This window comes from Phlebotomus argentipes, unplaced genomic scaffold, assembly GCF_947086385.1.
Source record: "Phlebotomus argentipes unplaced genomic scaffold, Phlebotomus argentipes genome assembly contig_6, whole genome shotgun sequence".
Lineage (NCBI taxonomy): Eukaryota > Metazoa > Arthropoda > Insecta > Diptera > Psychodidae > Phlebotomus > Phlebotomus argentipes.
In genome coordinates, this window is record NW_026776145.1 from 5262296 (window position 1) to 5273246 (window position 10951).

The window sequence follows — 10951 nt, forward strand, 5'->3', positions numbered from 1 at the left end:
CCCAAGTGAGGCATCGTTGGAAAGGTGATGAAATAAGGAATCTAAAAAAACCACATTTCAAAAAAGTGTAGAAATAAGTTCCCTAAGTAATTCTACTATTAGAGTCACATTTTCTGCTATGCAATTTCAACATAAATCTTAACTCACTTCGAATGTTTGAGATCGTTGCTCGCACTTTGCGTTGAGTTCTTGGCATTTAAAGTGTGGTTTAGTTACTAAAATATGCGTGAGTATGATATGTCGATGGTGACTGGTGAACATATTCTGCATTAACTGCAAATGGCTTAATTTATTGGCTGCTGCCATCGCACTTTGTCCGCATGTATTTCCTGTGAAATGTGTTATTTCGGGAAGCGTTTTAGGGTGAGAAAAGTATAACATGACACATTTTTTGATATTTTACAATGCAATTTATATTCTGCATGTCACATCTTGTTTTTTTGGTCCCAGCATTCACAAATTTCAGAATGTGAAACCCTCTCGCGCGCCAGAACATTTGTATTGACATGGAGAGTTTTGTCACGATGTTTTGGGGCGAGTTTAAATCAAATATTTGGACATTTGGGCATGAGTTGCTGGTGAATAGGCTTCAATCTAAAAAAGAGGCGCTGAATTTTTTCCACACCATCACAAGAGATGAGAAGCGCGGAAAAAAAACATTTGTGAAGCATTGTGATATTTTTCATTTGACGAATGAATGAAATTATTCAGTATTTATTTGCATTCGCAGTATAAAGTCGAGAGACTGGCCTTTGTGATTGATTCCACGTAAGCTTCAAATGATGCTGGATCAATTCTGCAGCGCTCTCAACTTTTACTAGCTAACAATCACTCACCGCTGGCTTTGAAAATTTGATCATTGATCCCATTTATTTTTCCGTGCAGCAAATTCATCTGTGAATTCTGTATATTTTGAACTAGTGAAATTTCATACGTCAAGCTTTTGTGTGTTTTACAGGGATAAGTAACAGAGCAGTTCGAAAACAGACAATGGGAGTTGGTTTATCTACAGCTGAATTGTGAAACTGAACTTGTTAATAGGACTTAAAATTTCCTGAAAATTCATTTAACATTCAACAAAACTATGTGAGCATTTCACATTATACAAAATAGTTTTAGACACAAATTTAATTTTGGATATTAGACTGTTGATTTTAATATTGATTTGACATTCTGTTCCAAGAACTGTTCCGAGTGGATTCTTTTGAATCTTAATATAGGTCGGAATTGATTAAAAATATATGAATGAGATGAAAGCAATTTTTTAGTAGACTTCGCACTGAATTCCTTCAGCCATATTGAATGTGCGGTGCACTAAAATTCACCCTTTGATGATGAAATATCTGGAAATGACCTCTCATTTCCTCACCAATCAGATAATTTCCCAAAATCGCCCACGGTCGTTTGATATCTCTTTGAATCGTACCCGTATTGACAACAGAATAAGCGTGCACTGCCAAATGCAAGGGGGAGATAATACCCCTAAAATGTGTACACTACATCCTGACACTTCCACAATTCCTCTGAAATATCTTCAACACTTCTGAACGCCTTGTAAAGGCATATTCCATCGCTATTTAAACTTATTCAACTGTCTCTTGCACTCATTTCTAACTTATTTTAATATAATCCAGGTTTTCCGCTTCAAGAGGTTAAAGGTCTTCAAATCCTTAGATTCCATATTGTAAGAATTGATCTTAATGAACTAGGATTTGCTCATGACAAAATTCTGTCGTCATTTCCAAGTTTTGTTTTAGGGAAATGCTTAGAAAAATTCTGACTAAATTGTGAGGTTTTGAATACAGTCAATTCTCTATTCGCCCAATTTTAACATCTTTAGACCGGGAAATTTGTAAATATGGTGAATAACTCAATATTTCTACTAGAAATTGGGCTTAAATTTGACACTTTAAAGCACAGAAAATAACAAAGCAAAGTAACGTTCTTTGAGATTTAAGTGATATTTTTGAGGTTAAGATTGACTTTTGACCAATATTAGGCTTTTTGGAACAAACATTCTGAAATCTTAACAAGAAAACGTAAAATATTCAAAATATTAATACAACTTGATGATTTTGCGGGTTATTTAATTAACAAATCAAAGCAATATGATCGATTTTTCTAAGCAATATAATTTACTTCCTCAAAAGCTCGCACCACTTCCAACCATAATATCTACCCCTTGGCCGAATGAGGATTCCAATGGCCAAACATCGAGTGTGAAACTGAGAATCAAATACCAAAATAGTCGGTTATTTTTATGTGTTGAAAACCACAAAATCTTTGTGAAATTCCTCATAAATATTGGTCGTTTTGGGGGTTCGCATTGCAAGTTTTGAGGCGGAATAAGTTGGTGAGAGCGTGAGAAGATGGATAAGAGTGAATTTGGACAAGATGATATCACTCGGTGACACAAGATGTTCTGTGCGGGAAAGATGTATTCCAATCAACCCCCACTGTCCGCTCCCCACACCCCGCACCATGATTGATGGGACAATGGAGGCGCCCAACTTTGAGCGATGCACAATAATTTCCAGAAGACAGGCGAGAGCCTGTCTGCCACAGAGCAAGAGTATTACACCGCAAAAATGATGAGGACGTGCTTCAGGGCCTCATCAGAGACACTTTAGTGATTTTACACATCTCTCAACACGTGCAAATGCAAATTGGGGTGATTCAATTTATTTTCTCCCTCGCTCTCCACGCACAATTCCGCCCTGACGACTTTATAGCTCGAACTCGCGGTGCTTCCACGAGCTGTGTGTGGTGGAAAAATCGATTTGGGGTGAGTCTTGAGTGGAAATGAAGGCATATTTAGTGAAAACATGCCTTGCCTCTAGCTGGACATTGCAATTATCAGCAACACTTGGAATGCAAAATGCACAATAACAGCTAATTTTTATTCAAGAGAAAAATTTAATTAAACAACCCGAAAAAAACTACTTCAATTCCATTTTCTACCAAGAGCAAAAAAAAAGCGGAAAAGCGTACGAAGAGAGAAGAGATAAGCTATGCGGAATCCAATAAGGGAAGTCCTGCTTTTTGCGCATTTCTCTAAATAACAATTAAGTAAATGAAGCCTATAGTGTTTCCTCTTCGGGTCTTCTCCTCTTTGCATTCCGTCTGAAGACAGCCAAAGTGTGCCAAAGACGCAAGTAGGGGCAAATTGATTTTAATAAAACTTTTCTCCTGTCTCTGCACACATCAAGGCAGACAACATAACTTCAACTTTGCCTCAATGGCGGGACTCCATTGTGCGCCTCCCGGAAAGATTCCAGCGAACAAGTGAATTGTTGTTATACACTTCTCTGGGATACTGGAGGCGAGAGATAGAATACGATCCTTTTGTGTTCATCTGCGAGGTTAATGGAATATACTCGTGAGGATTAAGGGAGGAAGATTCTGGCGCTCCGCTGAAAGCTCATAAAGGCGAGAAACTCCAAAGGCGAGGATATGAGGAGTGGCACGTAATAACCAATTAACATCTACATCATAGTTTTTTTTCCCTTCACCATCTTCACCACCAACAAGGTAAGATTTCATTCACACTATCGTGGCGCTTTTCAACCCCTTTTCTCATTGGCTTTTCGCATCTTCATTTTAAAAACTTTTAACGATGATGCTTTCTGAGTGAATGAGCTTTTTGTTCTTCGCCTCTTTCTTTCATCTCCAGCATAAAAAGTGATGGAAAATTAATTACTCAAAGACTCTGCTTGCACTCCATGCTCTAATAAGCATCGCTCATCTTCAATCTTCATTGACTTTGCACGATTGTGATTGCATTTGAACTTTTAAATGATACATACATTATAATCAAACTCACTCTGAAATTGATTGACTTTACGGGGAAAAATAAAGTTCCTCTGAATTTATCAGGAGAAATTTTAATTAATATCGAAATTAGTTTTTTTAATTGAAGAATTATTGATTAAATTTTAATTTCACCGTCATATGCATTCAGGTCAGTACTTTTTAAAAAGATAACAACTGCATATAGAATGCGTTCTTTGTGTTTTTTTTTTAATGTTGACGTGACGAAAAACTTTTACGATCGCGTGGTTTTTCAAGCATTCAACCCATAAATACTACCATGGACCACTTCACGTGAAAGTACAGTAGCGAAAATTGTTTTGAGTCACCTAAGAAATTTTGGGCCAATTTTCCTCTTGGTGCTAAAAATTCGATATTTCTTTCGATTTTTGAGATATTTACTGTAAGACAGAAATGGGTAGGATTCTATGATCTTTCGAATGGTATTAAGATTATGGCGATATCTCAATTTGGAACCGAAATATCGCAAAGTGCGGAAAGATCTCCGTATAAGAATAGCTAAAATTCAATGAGATCAGTGCATATTTTGCTCTAAATTCATGTTATAATCATAAAATAGGTTCGGAAACCTGCGGTTTTTCTTTATAAAGTGTAGAGTAGAAAGCCTAGTTGATCATTCAAGAACAGTCATTAAGTCGTAAAAATTACAGTATTTTGCTTTTTAAAAAGTGTGATTTTTAGTCAATTCCTTCTTGTAATGTCCAGAAAATCTGTAATTTATTATTGATGCATGGCAGAAAAATGGTTACTTTTTAGCGACTTATAGCACACAAAATACTTCTAAAAATCAAAATTCATTGATCAAACAAAAAAATCCACAAATTCCACTCAACGATTGGTCATTAGTTAATTGAATTTTTAGCACAAAGAGGAAAATTAGCCAAAAATTTATTACGTGTGCTAAACTAATATTCTCTACTGTGTATACAATTTCTATGAAAATTTAATGACTCCGAGATTTTCCGGAGCAAAAAAACCAGTCCAATTTGCACTTATTCTACGTATTTTCCCACCACGAGCGGAGCACTTGAAGGCGTGAAAAACTGATGAGGAGAAGAGACTGCACATACTATGATGCATCCTTCGCAAAAAGCTCTTTTCGGGATGTTTTCATAGAGAAATTTTCACCTCTCTTCACGCTACATTGTTTTGTGTTCATTTTGGTGTCGCTCTGTGCGGGTTGTTTTGCATATAAAGGCATCAACAGGGCACGTTTAATTAAAATAATACCACTTCAAGCCAGAGATGTGACTTAGGAGGGACGCGCGGTGAGATATTCTGCATGTGTTCATATCTGAAACAGTGTAAGGATCTCTTTGGTGGCGGAATTTCGTTTTGGAGGCAAGAAGTGCGGTGAAGGAAATTGCGAACAGGACCATAGAGCCACCGACTATTGACTTTAAGAGGATATGAGAGCTTGTCAGCGACTTTGTGCTGCCAAACGGGTTGGCAAAGTGCTGCACGATGTGTGTGTTGATGTCTGGAGGATGGAAATTGCTGCTCTGTACACTTAGTGAATGCCTGCGAAGACCAGCTCGCAGGGGAGGGTCGGCGGGTGGGCGGCGAGGGCGAACTATATGTAGCTTATATGTGAGCAGAGATAAAATATTCATGTGTGTGCTTTCCGTCTTGGAGGGAAAATTAATATTAATTGTGTGAAAATGTGCTACTCCCTTATGAAATATTCACCTTGTGTCTGCATTGGCGCTGGTGGTAAACTACATATGCGGGCTCTTTGGAATACACACACCACTCAACTTTCTCCATCATCTGCCCTTCTTGCTGGCGCTAAACTTTCTTCGCCGACTATAATCGATACTGTGTGGGCAAATAAATTGAAATATCCAGCGGATCGAATTAACCATGGCGTGTGCAGGGAAATTTCTCTTCCGAAATTACAGTGTCACAGAGGGAAAGTTCTTCCACGTGACACTGCGCGGCTTATGCAAATCCACCTGTCCTGACTTTTTCTTTTTTCGCTTGTCAGCGAATAGTGTCTCCCTGGAAAACATATGAACCCAGCCCGTGTTGGATTAAATCCACTTTTGCGATGTGCATGTTTCGCTGGGAAAAGCCCCTGTTTTCCATATGAATATGTGTGACTCTGTGGGTGAAATTTCAACTTTGTCAGTGTTTCGTGTTCCGCATTGAGACGACGTCATCGTTGCACGGTGAATTTATGCGGTGCACCTCCATTGAGAAAGTCTATCTGAGGGATGAGTTGATAGTTGACGGAAGAGGACGAGAAACACACACCCCATATACTGTCTGTGACGGAAGAAAAGCATACAAAAGGGTTTGTTGTTTGCCACGTGCTGGTGTTTCCCATGCTGGGAAATTTTCAAATCTATTGTCTCGATGTGTGAAGGGAAAATTGTGGAAGATTCCGGAGCTTTGGCAGATACCAATTCACTCCTGTTTTGACTCTTGGCGAGCTTATTTTTCCGCTGACACACTGGATGAAGCACGAGATTGCACTATTTGTTCAGTGGTTTAATTTACGCTGTATTGCAAGGCTCAGATCTGGCTTTTCTTCGCCATCTGCACACCTTGATTTGCACTATTCATTCCATTCATCCCCATGTCTGCACCCTATTGATCACACCACACAACACGGTGTGATGTGAACTTTTGTCAGGACCAAGGGGAATACAATATCCCTTAAATCCTGTTTGCAAATAATTCTCCAATATTTCAGCAAGAATCCACTTCAATCCGCTTGTTTTGGGTATCTTTTGCGACCATAACCTCAAAATATCACTAAGTGATTTTCAAAAACTCCTTTTGATTTGCCAACGAACTCAAAATTGCTGATTTAGTAATTCAGTGAAACCAGTATTTTTGAGGTTATGTTAGATCTTAACGCAATGTGCAGTGTTTCTTGGCATCAAAGGTTCAGAATAGCGATGTTTATTACACATAATTGCTTAATTATGCCAATGACTGGCAATTTCTTCGATTTTAACATAAGAACTGTTGTGCTAGATTGCGAATTTTTCACTAAATCTGTCCTAAGATTAGTTAAATAATCTAGAAAAGGCGTATTTTTTTTGTTTATACGTGAAAAACACAATAAATCTAAGGAATCATTAATTTAGCAGTAAAAGAAGCACTCACGGAAGGAATATTATAAGTTTTCAAATACTTCCACTTTCCAAGACTTTCTTTGAGCTGTACACCACTTCCGACTGTATTGTCTCCCCCTTGGCCAGGACGTGAAAAGGGAAAGAAACTCACGCGAATTGTTGATGAATTTGCAAGAGGTGTGGTTGAGATTCAGCGTGTGCTAATCTGCTTAAATCTAATCTAGGGCTTCCCTGCGGAAGAAGTGCTTGAAGGGTGAGTGACAAAGGGGGTTTGTGGGAAAGTATATAAATTACCAAAGTGGCATTGTGTGCGGCTGAATACGCTTCCTTGGCTGCCAATATGAGCATTCGCCACCACCTGGCGCCTCCACTGTGCCTCCCGCTTCTGCTCAATGGGGAGCATCTCATTAATATGACTCTGTTGTGCTTTTTCTCCCCACACGCGGCGGGACACTCTTGGCACAGCATTCACATGAGGAAAAGCGCCACGTGGAGTTAAATTTTATTTGATGTGCAGTTTAATAAAACAAATTATCGTGACAAAAGCGTTTGTATGCAGACTAAATTTAAACAGTCACTCTTTCACAGCATTTACTGTTGAACTCCTGCATAGTTTGTTTAACAAATATCACTATTTGTAGTGTAAGTAACTGGATAATTCATATTTACTAAATACCTACATTCTATTCACTTTGTATCTATTTCCCAGGAAACACAGTGAAAATTAATTGGAAATGCAATCACTTCAGCAATGTAGATTTCTCGAAGACTAATTAATTCCCTATAATAACCATAACTATGGAATGCTTTGTCCTTGGATAACTATTGGAGGTATTCCACAATCAAGGAAGAGATATTATGGTCGACGAAGTGTGGAGAATTGAAAGTCGTCAAATATTTAGAATATTTCCATTGACAAAGCTTCTGTTTCAAGAAATTAAGACATTTTCTAAAATATTTTGTTCAGAAAAATTAATTTTATTGCTTTTATAGGTTATGTGATTGTTTAAAAACAAATTTTGGTTAATGTTTATTTGCTTTATTATTTCCATTGTTTATGCTTGAAAAGTGGCAAATTTAACGTAATTACCTTGTAGAAACTTTGTGATATTTACTAAATGTTATAAATTAGTCTAAGAAATAGTAGAAAGAGTTTTAAAAGCGATTGAAAATGTATTTGACTGCGTCCAGAAGTGTCTGAAGTGTTGAAGATTCTGCAGAGGAATTGTGAAAGTATACAAATTTTAGGCATATTATCTCCCCCTTGTCCTCAATCTCTTTATATGATGTTTCGTCTGCATGTCCTCGGCTCTGTGCTCATCGTTACATTGCATTTCTGAGGTGGTGAAACAAAGAAAACTCTTTTCGCTGTGCAGATTTTGCTCTTTTTAGTTGTGGCAATTTTTGTGTGGGTTTTTTGCCATTATGCTCTACAGCACGTGAGCTTTTGACTGACACTAAGCTCGCAGTACAGTGAACTTTCAGCAAAATAAACAAGCTTTTTTGCTCAAAACTCCTTCTTCAGTGTTCGCTGTGATTTTTTTCTCGTCATTTTCTACACTTCAACATCTCTTTCAGCACGTGTATGTGTAAGTTTCACGGGTGTTTGGCTTCTTCTACGACTTTTGTAAAGTATTAAAACACAAGAAGGGGCGTCATACAAGTTTGTGGTGAAATTTCATGTTGAGCGGAAGTGTCGAAGTGCTCTTGGGCTGAAACTTCCACCCAAACTCTCATGACGTTGGCGAAGGCGAACTTCATGAGTGGGAAAAAGTTATGTTGCGAATTAAAATTGAAAAGAGATGGGCGAATGGAGAGGAATTTTGGTTGAGAAGGCTTCATGTGGTCAAAATCAGGCAACTATATAACTATTTGGAATATTTCCACCATGCGTTGATGGTTTCTTGGAAGAGGATAAAATTGCAAAATTCAATGCTGTAACTCAGTAAAATATTCCATTAAAGGTATTTCAGATATTTAATTCAGAATGGTGGGTAAACAAGCTATAATGTTGTGCAATTATTAATGAAGTAAACTGTGCTAAACTGTGAGTGCATCCTTAGTCATAGAGTGTTTTTGTGCGCTGGAAAAGCCAGAGATTTTGGCGATGAACACCCAATAAATGGGACACGAAGTGCAGTGGCGAAACCCGAAAGTGTTGGCGTGTGTGAAGATGATGAGTTTCCCGATGGGCGGGAATGTAAATTACAAAATCCTGATGAACTTCCACTGAAATTGCACTCACTTCTTCCGTTTCGCGCGCTCATTTGAAAATTGCAACTGGAATTTGCTGCTTGCCATCCAGTACTTCTGGGGGTGTGAATGTATGCACAGTGGAAATTGCTGGCAAGAGAGAAATTCAATAATTAAAACGTTTAATTTATTCGCTGTCGAAAATCGATTTAGTAAATTTGCAAGTTTCCATCCACTTGCTATACCCCTATTTTACATCTCTTGTTCCCCCTACCCGCACTTCCCTCTAACATTATCCAACACCCCCGACGATGAATGTTTGGGAGTTTGTGAAGAAACATTTGCCAAGTTGGCAATTGGCAAAATTAAAGACGTCGCGTGAACACAAAGTTAAAGTTCAAACTTTCGCCTCTGCAGGCGTGGGCTTCTCGCCGCCCTCTTCTCCTCCCGAGGGGACAAGTTAGTGAATTTTCTGTTAGAAAGAGGGAAAATTGAATTGTGGGTGGATTTAGATTTGCACGTTCGCTGCAGTGGTGCACGAGGGAGCAAATGAAGACGATAGTTGAAATGAATTTTTACGCTCTCCGTACACGGATAATATGTTTCTGTCGACTATCGTCCTTCATTCTCCTCAACTAGAACAATGTTCAGCATTCTTCAAGTGTTCACAGGGAGTGGGAGAGTGGGAAGAAAAATCGTTACACTTAAAACCGGAATTTCCTGGCCGGACAGATTGAAAAATCTGCAGCGATGGGTTATTTTTTGTCGAATACTTGCCACAATTTCTCACTCAACTGAAATTGCCAGATCTGACTTATGAATTATCTCAACGCTACAGCGTCTTGTTTGAACTTTGTAACATAATTTTCTTCAGCTGGTTTTCTATTGAATTTATATTTCCTAAAAGAGTATGTGAGAAATCTGCATCTCTCAATCTTGCCAGCTATTTAATTTTCCTCACGTACTGTATCTTCGTCGTTCTTTTCCACGACACCTCTTGACAAAATACTGCGATGCTCAATCTCTATTCCAGCTTCATAATCCAGAGAGAGAAGAAATTCATTCTACGTCTGTGATCCCATTTCCACCCCAGGTGAAATCTTCTGCAAATCTCACATCCTCGTCCCCGATGAGCTTAAAGCTCTAATCCGGCACAGTGAATGTATTACGAGGCTGAGATATATCATTGTCTCATCATTATCATGCACAACTATCGTCACGCCCCACCTGCTCGTTCGTCTGAATGAATTATTCGCTTCCTTTTCCTCCCCCAGAGAGAGCTTTTCGCGTGAAAGCTCGCTGTGTTGCCACGTCTTCCGGCTCTGCTGGCTTCAATCGTCGCTTTTGTGGCTGCAACTCGCATGACCTGGTGTAATTTGGAATGTCCGGTGAATTTGTGAGCTCCGCATACAGACATTTTCACATTGGGCGGGAAAAACCCGGGGAGAGAAGATGTCTTCAGGGATAAAAGTGTGCAAGAATGGGAAGTGAAAAGCCATATCCTGAGAAAATTACACCTTTCACTGCTTGATATGTTGCTTAACTCCCATTTACGAGTGCTAAATGTGCACTTATAATTTTACTTTCCCCCTCGGACTTTAATTTCTCAATCAAACAATGGAAATTATCGTGTTACGAGCTAAAAAATAAGCCCTTTGTCTGAAAATTCGGACACACGCCTGAGATGCCATCGTGTGTGTGTCTTGAATCAATTTCTCTTCTTCTCTTTAATTGCTTCCAGGAAGTACTGCCTAAGAAAGTGATCTTGGAGCGGAGATTGCCGAGAGGAAGTTTTGTCATCGCGTCACTACCTTCTTCGTCAGCTGAGTCACACTCTCCCA